Source organism: Sebastes umbrosus, chromosome 7 (assembly GCF_015220745.1).
Source record: "Sebastes umbrosus isolate fSebUmb1 chromosome 7, fSebUmb1.pri, whole genome shotgun sequence".
In the NCBI taxonomy this organism is placed as follows: domain Eukaryota; kingdom Metazoa; phylum Chordata; class Actinopteri; order Perciformes; family Sebastidae; genus Sebastes; species Sebastes umbrosus.
This window is the reverse complement of record NC_051275.1, coordinates 31,071,745-31,087,618: the sequence shown is the minus strand read 5'-3', so window position 1 is coordinate 31,087,618 and position 15,874 is coordinate 31,071,745.

Here is a 15,874-nt window from a genome sequence, read left to right as displayed (position 1 = left end):
TAATAACGTCATTCTTGTTGTGGTATGTCATTTGTACTCCATGCTGTCTGTAATGTAAACGCATCTGTGTAAATTTGCTACGCTCAGAGCTAGTGACGTAGAATAAAAAGTGAGAGACTACTTATGATGGACGTGAGGGAAGGTGGATGAGTCCAACAAACACACGACTTTCAACCAGGAGACTGGTGTTCGTGTCCCAAAGTGTCGTTTGTGACGTGTTTTCCAAACTTCTGTTACATTGTTTACGTCAGACTGTATATAAGAAGTGGATGTAGTCACCGTGACGTCACCCATTGCCTTATGGACTGCTGTTTTGAAGCCTCGATTTTGGTATTTTTGGCGGTATTTTTTTGCAACTAGAAGTGACACGAGAGGGTGGAGCTAGCACAACCGAATGCTGAATAAAACATTTTTAGGAGACCAAAAAGGTTATAATTAACTTTCATGAACTGAAAACACACTTTGAAAGAGTTAAAGTTGTAAGACGAAAACACGGACGACTTCCAGACCGGACAACACCGTGGTAGCGACCTGTCAATCACAAGGTAGCCTCGCCCTAAAGCATCCCCTGCTTTCTGGTCTATCTGACTCTAAATGGGACCATAATTTACTAAATGAACATCATGCTGTATTGAAGAAGACTTGAAACTAGTGATTGAGACCATAAACTCATGTTTACAATGTTTACTGAGGTAATAAATCAAGTGAGAAGTAGGCTCATTTTCTCATAGACTTCTATACAATCAGACTTCTTTTTGCAACCAGAGGAGTCGCCCCCTGCTGGCTGTTAGAAAGAATGCAGGTTTAAGGCACTTCAGCATTGACTTCACTTATTTTAAGCCTAATGATGATGTTTTTCCTAAACCTAACTAAGTGGTTTTGTTGCCTAAACTTAAAGGGATAGTCTGGGTGTTTTGAAATGCTGTTAACGGGGATGGCAGAAAAACGTATTTTAGCCACCTAAAAGAAAGACCCATCTAAAAAGATTTATATCTGTTCTGCTATACACCATGGTACACTGCACACATCATCAGAAACACATCCTCCCCAGCGTGCACCACGGTGATGGCAGCATCGTGCCGAGGGGACACTTATCTGCAGCAGGCTTGAGAGGGAATTCAGAGAATAAAATGAATCCAGCAGCGCGAGATACAGAGAAATCCTGGAGGAAAAAACACCCTGACGTGATGCAGTTTGCAAGAAAACCTGCCACTTGTGGAGAAGATTTGTTTTCCAGCAAGACAATGAGCCCGCAACCATAAAAGCCCAAAGAAACAAACAGCAAAGTTAATAGCCTGGAGCAGCTGAGTCAGAGTTCAGATCTGTTCACTCATGATCTCCATGCAGAGAATAGAAAACCTCAAGTGTCCTGATGTGCAAAGCTGATACAGACTCATTCACAGAAAGACATGGTTGTAATTGCTGCCAGAGGGTCGGTGTGGGAGGGGGGGGGGGGGGGGGGGGGGGTATTATAGGCATCATATCTGATATATAAAGCATTAGTTACAACTCATAAAGGGTGTCTAGAAAACCCCCAAATGCATGCAATTGTTTGCTCTTAAATGTGAGGATTTCCTCTCTCTGCTGCTGGATTTAATAACTCGATGGCACAGCAGCGCTCACTTCCATCCAGCTCCATGCGTCAGATGCGCAGGTGTCACATTACTTATCCAGCTTTATTATCACAACTTCTTATATTATTTGCAGACAAGCTGGCTTGATGACTAATAATCAATTAGATTAAGATTTTTTTTTAGGGGGGGGGGATTTAAATCCGCGCGTATAGAGAGAGACAGATGTTCCTCACATCTGGGAGCTTTTTGTTCTCTCCTCCTGTCTGTGTCGGCATCTAAAACCTCCCACAGGTAGCCTCCTCTCTATCTCTATCTCTATCTCTCTTTCTCTCTCTCCCTGCGTCGCCTGCCTGCCCCCCCCACCAGCAGTGCGCACTCAACTTCACCCCCCTCCTCCTCCAACCGCATCCCACTGGGTCCATCCGCTCCAGTCGGTGGAAGCCCGGCACATAACCACATCTGGACCATCACCACAGCTGCACATCTGGACCAGCGACGCGTGAATCATGCGTTCTTTTTGCAGCATGCAGCACCCGCATTGCAACACAGGAGCGGAGAGGATGCTGAGCACCGGCTGTTGAATGTCTGAGGAGCATCTCTCTCATCCTTTTTTCATTCTTCTACTTGTTTATCTTATCTCAACAGACAGGTAAACACACTGGTGTTGCGCATGCCATTTTTTTTTTTTTTTACTATTTCTTCTGATAGGATTACAGAGAAGGTGTGTGTTGTTTTTTTTTTGGAAGTTGGGCTGTTGCACCCACTAGGATCTCTACCCATCCTGACACCAGTGGCAGCCTCAAACAGCAGGATCCGGACTGGGCTTTGTTGGCACCAAACAGAAACCCTTGTTGGATGCAACCAGGAATCTTTGCAGCAGCAGCAGTCAAGTTCTTGTGGAGGATAAACTGTTGCCTTGAATCAAACTTTGTCTTTGTACTTGCATCCTTGCACCCTCCCTCCTCCTCCTCCTCCTCCTCCGCCCTCAGAGCTCTGAGGGTCAGACATGGAGAGCTGCAGGTGACTGACCGCTCACCGCCGCTTCAGGACGCAGGATGGTGGGTAGGCTGCGCACTGCGCGTCCGCATGCCTTCACTAGTGTGTGTGCATGAGTGTATGAGTGCTCATGAGTGAGTGTGTGTGTGTGTGTGCCTTTCATCTGCCCTTAACGCCTCTCAGTGAACTTCCTCAAACCCCATCCTCCTCCACCTCCACCTCCACTCATGCGCAACCCACGCCAGTGTTGGGTCTGTCAAGGTTCTGCATGTCACAAGATAGATGCACCATCAGCTGCGGGCTCTCCACATCACAATACGGGCTCTTTCTTTGGAGCAGCTACACGCGCTAATTGGCGAGTGATCATGTGCCCAACTCTTTCAGGAAATGTGGCACTCTGCTCTAATTTGTGAAGCTTGCATCTTCTGTCACGCCTCCACACAGACACACACACACACACACACACACACACATACACACACACACACACACACACACAGTGTATGGACGTTTTTATTGGACTTTATTAGTTGTAACCCACAGAAGACATTCCACAAATGTATAACATGGTCTGCAAATATTTCACTATCCACAAACATGTATTTTTGTATTTATGTTGTGTAAAGTCACATCCACAAAAATATACAGGGCGATTTGCAAATAACTTACTCTGTAAATACGTATTTTAAGGTTTACATGTAAAGTGATATTTACGCATTTGTGCATCTATTTCACATTTGCAGATCGCTTCCTGTGGATTTATGGGCCACATGACATTTGTAACTTTCCTCCTGTTTGTTTACAGAACTTTGTCCGATTGGTACCGCAGCAGATCTGTAGATAATAGTTGTAATCCACAGAAGACAATTCACAAATATGTACCTTAAACCTTAAAATACGTATTTACAGAGTAAGTTATGTGTATTTGTAAAATCGCCCTGTATTTTTGTGGATGTGACTTTACACAACACAAATACAAAAATATATGTTTGTGGATAGTGAAATATTTGCAGATCATGGTACACATTTGTGGATTGTCTTCTGCTGGTTACAACTAATAAAGTCCAATAAAAACTTCCATAACAATGCTGAAGTGGCCAGAGGCTGCGAGCTGCCTTGATTTCATTAGTAGATCAGAAGAAGCGGTGGCCTGCAGCAGCAGCAGAGAGCATCAGCACTCCACAGGTCCTCCTGGTACCTAGTAACACTTTGCATCATGTTGATCGTCTAACATGAGGACGAGGACTGTGCCTGGATTGTCCCACTAGGGGGCCTCCCAGATTTAACACAAGAAGCTGCACTGACAGAAATCATCCATCTGGGATGTTCTGTGACTTCCAACTGTTGTGTTTTTTCCTCTTTCCTTTAGTGTGTTTATATAGTTTTTTTGTGCATGTAAAAGGTCTTCAAATTCATAAAGTCATGGAGCTTAAAGCTGAGGTAGGCGAGATTGGAGCAAATATGATTTAAAAAAAGTTATTTTTATAAAGCGGTCGCTATATCGTGACAGTAGTATGAAACAGGTAACCTGAAAAAAATCATGTTCTTCTGTGTCCTCCGGTGCTCCTAACGGCATCTGCAAGATTTCACAGACCGGAGGAAAACAAGCAGTCAGAGCTGATCTGAGGTCTGTTGTCCAGCTGCCGTCTATGAGAGCCGGCTGTCAATCACTCACGAACTCCGACCAAACGGTCAAACTAGGCAGCGCTGATCAAATATGAATCAATATTATGTTACTGTAATACCTATTTCTCACCTCAAATGTTTTCAGAATCATCTTGTAGTGCACTGTTTAGTTTTAAAATGAGAAAGTTTGTGATGCTTGAGATTTTTTAGGGTCTGAAAACAGAGCCATGAGGTGCAGAAGTACAGAACACTTGAATTACAATATGCTGAAATGTTATTATGGAATTTTTGCCCAATGATGCCGAAAATATACTGACTACTGCCACTTTAAATCATATTAACATGTTCTAGTACAGAGGCGTCAAACATACGGCCCGAGGGCCACAACTGGCCCGCCAAAGGGTCCAATCCGGCCAATGTATGACTTTCAACGTGTAAAAATTGCAGAGAAGTCATTAATTACAATTGTTCCATTAAATGCACTACTATTCCTACGTGGGGGTCGCGCTGTCCTAATAAGAGTAGCAGGTCCTATATGCTGGATACGCTATTATAGAGCCCACATGCTCACATACAGGCTACGTGACACAACACTATCAACCTACTGTTCATCCAGGAGCCACCGGTGGAAAATGTCTTGGTCGTAAATGAGAAAAGAGGGTTTTCCAAGAACTAGTTCCTATTTCTTCAGAGTTAAATGGGAAGCTGCTGTGCTTGGTGTGTTCACAGCACTTTTCAGTGCTCAAGGGAATACAATATTGGCACCACTATCAGACTCCTCATGGCAGGCAAAAGAGGGAAACATTACTCTTTGTGGAACTGGATATTCTCTTTCAATAACATGTATAACAATTGATCTCATAATTCATCATAGTGTTACCACGAGACAGTGACATTTTTATTCCTTCCTGCAAATATAATTTTGCGATTTTGTTGTTTTGACTTACAAATTGAGGCCTGGTGCAGCCGCTCAGACCATGACTAAGGAGCTGGGACGGTTGAGATCAATTTTCTCTTTTATAGACCGTTTCAATTGGAATTGCGTTGCTAGGCAACAGCTTGGGTCCATGTTTACTTCCTGTCAGCTTGTTTCATTTACTGCAACAGGAAATAAACTGGGACGTATTTGAAATGTTTACGTTTGAGAAATGGTCTATAAAATCAGCTTGGCGTATAAATGATGTATAAACGGTGAGCATGCAATAAGTACGCCTTTGTTGATTTCTGTGTGTCATTTGTTGGCTATACTGACTGCAATGTAAATGCATCCGTGTATAAATGCTACGGTAACAGTTAGTGACGTAGTATAAAAAGCGAGCTGCTTATAGTGGGCGGGAGGGGAGGTGAATGGACCCAACAAACACTGGACAAACACCAGACTTTTAACCAGAAGAGAATGTTTGAGACCATTTTTGACCTGTGTTTTGTTTCGTAAGTTTGTCACATGACGAATGTGAAGTGTTTTCACGTTGTTTCTGTACGTGTTTTGACTTAGTTTACGTACTTATTTTAAGCCCAACCATGACGTTTTCCCTAACCCTACCTAAGTGGTTTTCTTGCCTAAACCTAACTGCGGCAAAAAGGCTGAAAAGGCTAAAATGCGTACTCATGACACATGGAATGTCTGTGTAATGTTGTATTTATACGCCTTCCCGTGAGACCGGGTTGATAAAACGTTTTCCAGTTGATGACCATGATGGTGATCTTATAATTTCCATTTTTAAAATGTGAATGTACAGTATAGGTGCTCATCAGATCACAGTAGGGAACCTGTGTTGTGAGATGACGTCTTCATCCTGCCCTCAGCTTCAGACTGGGACTAGGTTCATATCGGGATCACATCACTCTTGTACTGTATGCTCCGCTCCCTCCACTGTAAAACTACTACATTTACTTATCTCCACTCTCGGGCCCTTTAGACACGTTCCATTAACGCTGTAGTTGACATCTGAGCGTGAAACAATTAGGTGAGGCGAGTCGGCCGCAGGGTTTTTCAAGCATGAATCAGTCCGACACATCCACGAGACTAATAGAGTTGTCTACCACCAAACAAACAGTGAGTGTATCAGCGGACGTGCCGCCCCAAGGCATGTGATGGATTTTTCTTTAAAGTTCACCACTCGAGGGACAGCACCAGACTTGCTGAGACAGGAAGAGAGGAAGGCGTGAGGTATCGGGGTGGAGGCAAATGGAGGTTGGATTGTTCCCAGTATTTCATATTGATCTCTGAATCTTGCTTCCACTTTGACGGCCTGAGAGAGTGTGTTGCCAGATGAAGCGTTGGAGGAGATCAAATAGCCTGTTTTTGTTTTCAAATCTTGTCCAAATGGAAATACTTTTGCAAACAGAAAAGGCAATTTAAATGAAGTTAATCCATTTCAGTCTGTGGGTGGAGCTTTAGGATTCACGGCTTAATTGAGATTTCCTCGTCGCTCTCTGAAGAGATCAGTAGGCGAAAACGTTTACGTCTGTGTGTTCACGCATGTGTGTGCAATGCTGCTAAAATTCTTGTTCAATCTGTGCTGGATAATCATTTCCCTTGATTGTACACTCACTGGAGCACAATTCCGATCGGTCGCAATGTCGAGCAAATTGCAGGTTTTCTGTTGATGGGACACGGATGGTGAAGTAATGAGAGACACAACAAGAACGGTTCCTGAGTGCGGTCTCTCACATGTGGTGAGGCTCAACATTGACCCAAACAAGCACCCAGAGTTGAGGACATGTCATGTTAAAACGGTTTTGAATTGATACCCGAAATATATATATGTGTCCATATTTCACAAAATGCTCAAGCTGTTCTCATACATAGCTATACCTATAAAAAGTGATGCACTGTAATTTGTATATATCCCACAAAATCTGCTCCCACGAAGTTGCTGGATATTTGTAGAAGAACGCACGGAAAATTAAGAATAACTATTCGTAAGATAAGATATCATACGGACTGTTGCATGAGGATACGTTGTTTTATCTCATGTAGCCAGTCATAGATTAAGAAAACTGACACGGCATCTGGGACGCCTCATGACGTTCTGACAAAAAGACCAGCATGTTAGGAATTTTTGGCAACTTCTGCGACGTATTTCAGGACTTTCACAGGAGCACATGCACAACTGTCAGCACAAACAAATACAGGACCTTATATTTTAAACCAAAAGTAACCATAATCTTTTTTCTAACCTTAAAGGGACTGTTTGTAACTTCTTACACGTATAAATCATTGCGAGTCGGTGTCCCATGCGTGCTCGTGTGTGGCTACGCTGTTCAGACTCAGACTTCAACACAAACTACACGGAAGCACCAAAACCTCAAAGTTATATCTAGTGAAGCCTGTCTTGCAAAACAGTGTTGGCCTCGGTCGGAGGACACGGGGGAGACCGTAGCTTTGGTCTTCAGGGCCGGAGTCTCTGCTATGTCTGCTCCTCTGCCTGCCTGCCTGCCTTCACTCACACACCACGCTCATTCTCACTCGCTCTTTTGCTCCACTCACACTGCTGAAGAGTTAGTTTAGCTCTGAGAATATCTAGTGAATGTGCAGTGGACGTTTGTGCAGAAATAACTGCTGCAGCTCCTCCAGACCAACAGAGGTTTCCCGTGTCTTGTGAAGTGACGGGGCTCCGCAGTGAGAAACGTTATCGTCTGATGATCGACGATGACTTTCGTTGACTTAACGGCCACAGGTGTCGCTGTTAACAAGCGATTTCTGATTCTTACATAGAGTCCCTTTTAACCAAGTCATTTTGTGGCCTAAATCTAACCAATCGTTTCACAACGTTAACCACGTGGCATTGTGCGTTTCTTATATGAAAAGTATTTTTGCTATAGAAACATCGACATTCAATATATCCGGTGGTTTGCGAAACATTCTGGCGACTGCGTTGATGCACAGTACTCAAGCTATAGCTTTGGGTTGGCTTCCAGAATTTTACCCAATTCGGGCAAGAGTTCGGCAACCAGCAATGGTGGATTTAGGCCTTTGATGCTCCACCTGGATGATTTATAAAAATCCTGAAAAATGCCACACAGCTTCTGTAAAATCCAAAGTACTTATTGGTCCAACAGAGTCACCTTAAAACCAAGAAACCAAATCAAGACTGAGTAACATTGGAGGTGAAACACAACCACTAAATTGTAGACTAGATATTAGTGTGGAGTGTCTCTTCAGTGTAAGAGACCCAGACAGATCCTGACCACATCCAGACAGAGTGTCCACAGTCTAGCCTGAGAGGAATAACACTACAAGACGTCCTTGTTAGTAAACAGAGGAAGGAGGATGTTGTGACAGCAAAAATATGACATCATGGCACTTAACATTTTTTAATATGTGATAAATAACAGACTAGTTTCATTCTTCCATCAAGGTGTACGTCACAAACTGAAGGACAGGAAGGAAGGGAATGATGAATAATCTTGTTATTGCTATTAACTGATAAATTCTTGTGTTGTGTTATTCTGGCTTTGGCTTCATGTTTGCAGTCATAGTGTATGTATGTGGAGCTTAAATTACAAAAAAACTGGATATCAGCTGGACATTGATGGACATGAGGCACTTTGTTTGAGAGGCAGTGGTCAAATTGAAAGCTTTAAAGGTTCTGTATGATATCCAGAGCATTAATATACTGTAGCATCAACAACTATTTTCTGTGTGAAGGTATAGAGGAGTAATGTCTACCTGACCTGCCGGCTGTGTTTGCCTTTTAAGTGCATGTTTGTGCATGTGAGCGTGCCCGACTGGCTAGCTCACGGCCGCCGCTCTGCACTGCTCTCATACGGCGGTTACAACTGATAACGCTACGGTCGGGATGGCGTTGTCGCAGAAGCGTATCACCCAGCCTCAGGCTGATAACTTTACCGTTTTCAGCACACAAAAAAACACTGTGCACTACCTGCCAAGCAGCAAGCAGCCAACAGTGCTCAGTTAGCGACTGATGCTTTTTGTTCCATACACCTTACTGACAATTATGAGAAGGATTCACTCCTCCGCTCGGTTACAGCTCAGTCACAGCTCAGTCCAGTGTACCTGCAGAGCAGCTGCACCACCTTTAACCTGCTACAACAGCCTCCAAGAGTCTCACGTTTTAATGCCTTTGTGAACATCTGGGATGTGAAAATATCAGATTTCCACACAGTTGGAGAAATAGAAAAAGTGTGCATCCTCCTGGTCATAGTTCAGTTATAAAATCCATGGAGCGCCTCTCCTACCGGGCTGCTGACAGCGCTGTCAGCCGAAGACAGCAGGTTGTGCCAGCGTCTGGTCTGATTCAAAAGTGTTTTTGCCGACTTCGCTGCAGTCGGAGCACCAGAGCAGTGAACAGAAAGGAGTTGCACTGCTCTGCATCTCTATTTCCATCACAGGTGGTTTTAGGTAATTTTGAGACAAGTGTCAGTATGTAAAAGTTTACAGCCTGCCATGCTGTCAGGGGAGCCCTAGTAAACAGGTAACAACTTTATAAGGTGTCGATGTTATGTTTATAGCTTGCTGCGTTGCCCCAAGTGGCTAAAAAAAATCACTAATTGTCATTCTCTTATACTTCCAGGCTTTGTGGTTTACATAATTCATAACAAAACAGAACCCTATACAGGCCACCACATTAGAAAGATACATAAATATTAAAATTCGTCCCGTTCCTGCATCATAATGTGGATCAGCGAGCACTTCCTTCATACTATAAAAATATGATGTCACATTTAAAGCTGCTAAGAAAATAAAGGTTTTGCTACATCCTGATTAAGCTCATTGATCCTTGCCACCGATAGCTGCGTAGTCACGACCCGATATCACAAAATTGAATGTATTGATTTGTGTACATAGACACGAAATTTAAATTTTTTTCCGTGATTGTCAGCACAAAATCAATTTGTATGTAATTGTGAACCGGAAAGTATAAAGAGCGGTGAACGCCACGTAGGGAGGAGGTTGGGGTGGATGGGTGGATCAAAAAACACTGGACTTTCCTCCCCGGAGACCGTTGTTTGTGTCCCGCATGAAACCAGAGGTCAACGTTGACTTATTTATCACGTAACTTCCGTACTTATGTTACAGCACTTCCAGTGTTATTTTAACACAAACCACGATCTTTTCCTAAACCTAACTAAGTCATTTTGTTGCCTAACTCAGTCGATCTATATCCTAAACCTAACTAAGTAGTTTTATTTTGAAAAGACTGGAGCTGATATTGACACATGCATCACATGTTGCTGGACATTTGTAGGAAAATATGTTGTTGTGCTGAGCGTCACAAAAAAAACAAATAGGGAAATTCGTGTCTATGTACACGAATCAATTTCATGAATATTTCACAAACTGTCGTGAGACTGTGTTGGAATATTACACACATGTATGAAGGTGCACTACCAGCACGAAAACACTCACTTAGGTTTAGGAAAAACGTCACGGTTGGGCTTAAAATAAGTACGTAAACTAAGTAAAATAAACGTGAGCAAACGTCACTAACATATCTTACAAAACAAAACAAGTCATTGTACATAAGTCATAAATAAAATACAAATACAAGTCATGTATTTGTTGGACTCATCCACCTCTCCTCCCGCCCGCCATAAACAGCCTTTCTCCTCTTTTATTCTACGTCACTACATTGCAGTCAGTACAGACTACATGGCGTGAGAATGACACACCTAAAGCAAGAACGTCATTCTCCATTATACACTATTGCCTTGTGCATTATTGTGTCATTCACATGCCTTTTCGTTGTGACCGGGCTGGTAGTCAATATATTTATATGTGCACCATTGAAAGCTAAGATATTGGCTTTTCAGCAGCAGCCATAGGGAACCAGGAAGGAGAAAGCCGACAGACAGACAGACAAGAACAGAATTACGGTGACATTTTCGTGTGTCAGAATCTGTTCCCCATCACCTCGGGCATCTTCAGACCTGAGGCTTCCCATCACTGGCACCCAAAACTCATTTCTTTAAAAATGAGCCAGTGCCCATAGCTCTTTTCTCTCTCTTTCTCTCCTCATTCTCTCTTTGCCTCAAGACGAAAATCAAAAAGAGGCGCCTCCTCCTCCTCCAACTCTGCACTGAGACGGTGGGTGGAAGAAGGAAATAACGAGAGGCAGACTTGGTAAAAAGAGTGTTTAATTTTTAAACACTACGACTCCTGAATCACCAAAAGTACAGTCTAATCTGCTCACTGAATGTTTTTTATGAATGATTTGAATTGAGGTTATTATAGTGTGATGCATGATGATCAGTGTTTGCAGCAGGTTGTCTTTTTGTGTGCACTTCATAAACTCCAGACTGTAAGTTAGTTAGCGTGTCCTCAGGTCCAACAATCATTACTCAGACGGGATTTTGGGGGCAAGAATTTATGGGTAAAACAAACAACTCACCTCTCAGCATACGAATGACTTTCTTGCGAAAATCAGCGCAGGTGTTGCAAAAGCTTTTGTGTCTGGAGAGGCAGACGTGCACACAATTCAGATATTATACAAGGCAGTCGTACCTGAATACACTGACTCATTGTTGCATGCACAGTTGCACACACACACACACACACACACACACACACACACACACACTGATACATCAGAGAAGCTGTATTTCTTGTAATTGAATCATCTCAAGGTTTTAAATCCCAGCGGGGACCAGTCGACACGTACATCCAAGGTCACTCTCAGACGCACACACACATATATGCTCAAAACTACAATAAATACATACAGGCTATACTGGAAGAAGCTCAGTAGTCACCTGTTGGCCGAGCCGGCGCTGCACACACACTGAAACAGCTGCTGAGAATGACGAGACACACTCTTCTTCTGCACTTAATAGCAGCAAGTCGTAGCAGATTGAAGTCTTTGTTCCCGTCTTTGTGTGTGTTTAACTGATTAAATGGCTCATATAGAGTTACTTAAACAAGCAGAAATGCTGCGGAGAGCGCTGCATACAGTGAAACCACAAGGTTTACAAGAGAGAGAAGACAAGCCGATATGATACGTTTAAACATTTGTTGACTTTTGACGACTAAATATCGACAGAATTACGAAGGACGATGTTGACTAAATCTGACAAAACTTTGAACTTTCTAAAATGAACATTTAAGATTAAAGATGTTTACCTTGTGGCTAATGGTGGTTTATTCTGTGGTCATAGAATTGTTGGGTTTATTTGTTCTCGTAGTTATGACTAATCATTTTCCTCAAAACACGATCATTTTAAGCCTCTGGTACGATAGTTTAACATTTCCCATCTGACAACGCTGCACTCTAGTCTCCAACTGATCTGTCTGCTGTCAAGTTGCATCGTGGGAAATGTAGGCGCCAGGTTTTGTAAAGGAAGTCACATCCACTGCTATTGATTTTTGTTATTAGTCCTGTTTGTATTAGTTCTTACAGCTGCTGTGCTATTATTGTGGTTGCTGTGCATCTCTCACTCTCAATCTATCTCTCTCTCTCTTTCTCTCTCTCTCTCTCTCAAAACAGATGTCACTTACTTAGAAACAATGAACCTGTAAAACAATCAGATATTTACATACAGTAGCTTCATATCAAATCAAATGGCAAATCTACTACTTCGTGGAAATGCATCATTTGTAGGATGTTACAAGACACGTATATGCAGCCTCGCCTCAGGTTAAGCTTACACCCTCTTGAGCCAGCAGCTAATGTTAGTTCAGACTCAGATGAAACTCCAGCAGTAGTAGCCTGTGTAGTGGAGATTATAATCTAACACAAACATCACAGCTGCTTTCAGTGACCACCTGAGACGACTATTTCAAGTGAGCAGGTCTAATATTTCTCCGCAGTATGCAGTGAAGGTGTTGCGTGTGACACACCAGGTGTTAGTGAGGCAGAACAAAGCCTGTCTTGTAGCAAATGTTACCTGAAGGACGAATGTTTACAGTCAACATCGAGTCTCCAAGTCCACTTCCTTAACTACCTGTCCACGGATCAACTATAAATTACAATGCAACTCATCACATCATGGACATTTACTTTTTGACAAATATTAAATGACCTGCTTACGACACTTCTCACTGAGAACGTTACAGATGTATAATGTACTGCCTGAGAAGACGTGGTCAATCCATTCTCACTACCAACTTGTCAAATACTGCCGCTTGGTCATTGTGGTCAGAGGACCTCGGGGTCTGATACCGACGCACCGAGGTACCCTTTAGTGTCGGTATGAGACGCACCGGGCTTTCAACTAACTCCAATGTAAACCCATCCATGTTATTAACAGACGGTAGTATAAAGAGGTCGGGTGGATGAACGGGTCAAACAAACACTCACACTCAGGAGACCGCTGTTCATGTCCCGTGTGAAATCAATAGTCAACTTATTTTACTTAACTTTTGTTACTTAACTTACATACTTAACTAACGCCAAGTTACGAAATTTTTGTAAAAAACATACTTATTTGAACCCAAACCACAATCTTTTCCTAAACCTAACCTAATACTTTTGTTGCCTGATCACACAGAGTGTTTTTTTGCACTCATGGGTGACTTTTTTGTGTTTGTTTTCAATGAGATTGAAGCGTTTTGCTCGCTGCTTTTGTGTTGCTGAGCACCTCATGTTTTTTTACAGGAGCGCCCTGAACGCCTCGAGTGGGAAAACAATTCAACTCAGAGCAGAAAAGCCTTCGACGTCATTAGCGTTTTTTCTCATTGTGGTGACTTTTGCTTGATACCTGGAGCTGTCTAACTTTATCAACCGTAGTTACCATGATCTGAATAGAAAACAGCAGGAGTCAAATTAATGCGGTACTTGAGATTTTGGGTAAGTTGTTTTCATTCATTTAAACTGTACTATTAACTATTAGTTAGCAATTTAAAAAAAGATAGCAAACTGCAAAAAAAATTCTGTCTGATCGGGCAACGAAACGGATGTGCGGGAGGGGCCTCGCATTTGCCACCTGCAAAATGTGATCTTTGTGATCTTTTCCTAAACCTAACCAAGTAAACCTAAAAACTAAGTATACCTACGTTGGAAGTTTATTTTGAAAAGACACCACAGACAGATAATGCCTTGTGTTTCTGCTTATGAAGATTCTTCATCCTCCAGATTAAGTCCGTAGTTGTCCGACACTTCGGTACAACACCATGTGAAGGAGCTGTTCTGGCATGACCCCCATGGAGCTTTGCTTATAAATTCAAACTAACCCGTGTTACAGGATTATTTGTGCATTTAAATCAGGCTACCTCTCCTCCAGCAAAGCTGGTGACAGGAGGGTAGCGAGCGCTTTGTGAACCTTGACAGTGTAGCCGTCTGGCCCAGGGGATTTTACAGGATGGTTTATTCAGCACCGACCTGCTGATGGAAACACAACTCATTTACATTTTGGTTTAAAAAGTTGGCTCAGCGGCTGGATATCACTGTTAATGACAAGTGGAATAAAATATGGAGTATTGCGATGGAGTGGTGAACATGGAGAAGAACGCTCATGTCTAGTCTTAAGGTGCTGACGCTGCTGCATGGTTGGTGGCTCAGAGTGAAAGCTGAAGTCACACAGGGAATGATGTATGGAGTCTGTAATGATGTCTGACCTCAGTCCCACCAAAGAAAACAGCATCAAACAGCAAATATCCCCCTCAAGCTGTTGCTTAGTGCTGCTTCTCCTGGTGTGTGTTGGTGTGTGTGTGTGTGTGTTTATGGCCTCAGGCTGCCGTGCATGATTGGCAGAATAAGACAGAGACCGGTTGGTAATGTGTGTCATATATTACTGCATCTCTCACGAGTGTGGCGTCCACCCCAGCAGCGTTTCTGCTGCTGAGCTGTTACTGCCAGCCCTTTCTTTCTACGTAGAGTTTGCCTTTCATAATGGCCATTTCATTTCATTATAAAGTCATTTATATACATGTACATTTTACACGGGAAAAGGTTTAGAAACATGTGCTCATTTGTAAATAATACTAACAACCAACAATTAAAACCCTGTGCTTTATTCATTCATGGAGCTCTGCAAGTCACTGCATTTTCTACAACACTGTCCTGCAAATATTTCAGAATAAAAGCCTTGTGTTAACAAATGAAGGAGTTCTGCCCACAGAAAAAATGCTGCAGGCTTTTTATTTTTTTAAACGGAAGCAGGAAGTGTTCATTTTCACTGTCTATTTTTGCCGTGAACCACACGCGGTACGCTGTAAAAATAGACGAGACCTCGAATCTCTAGAAGACGAGAGATGAGCGAAAATATGGAGCATTATTTAACCTACTTTGCGACAAACTGGTATGCTCGACGTGACAAGAGCAAACACAGACGGTGTTGAGTTTTTGCACGAGATCTTAAAAAATGTATGCAAGACAAGCAAAAGTTGTGTAGTGCAGTGATGGGTTAGATAGAATAGAATAGAAAGCTTTATTGTCATCGTATTAAATACAACGAGATTCACAAAACATATAACAGGTGTAACACACATAGTTATAAAGCAAATATAACAGGAATAACACAGGTAAAGTAGATGTAATAAATAAATATAAATAGAGGTATTACACTTGAGGAATAAAATAGATGTAATGTAACCAGAGTTAATTTGGCCTTTCATTGACCTGTAGCACCTGCGGGAGGGCAGCAGGTCAAGCGTGAAGGTGGAGGTAAGCGTCGGGCGTGCAGTGGTTATTGCTTGGTTGAGGTTACGGTAAAGGTCTCCACTGAATGATGAAGTGAAGTCACTGTGTGACAGAGAAACAGATTTGAAAGCAACA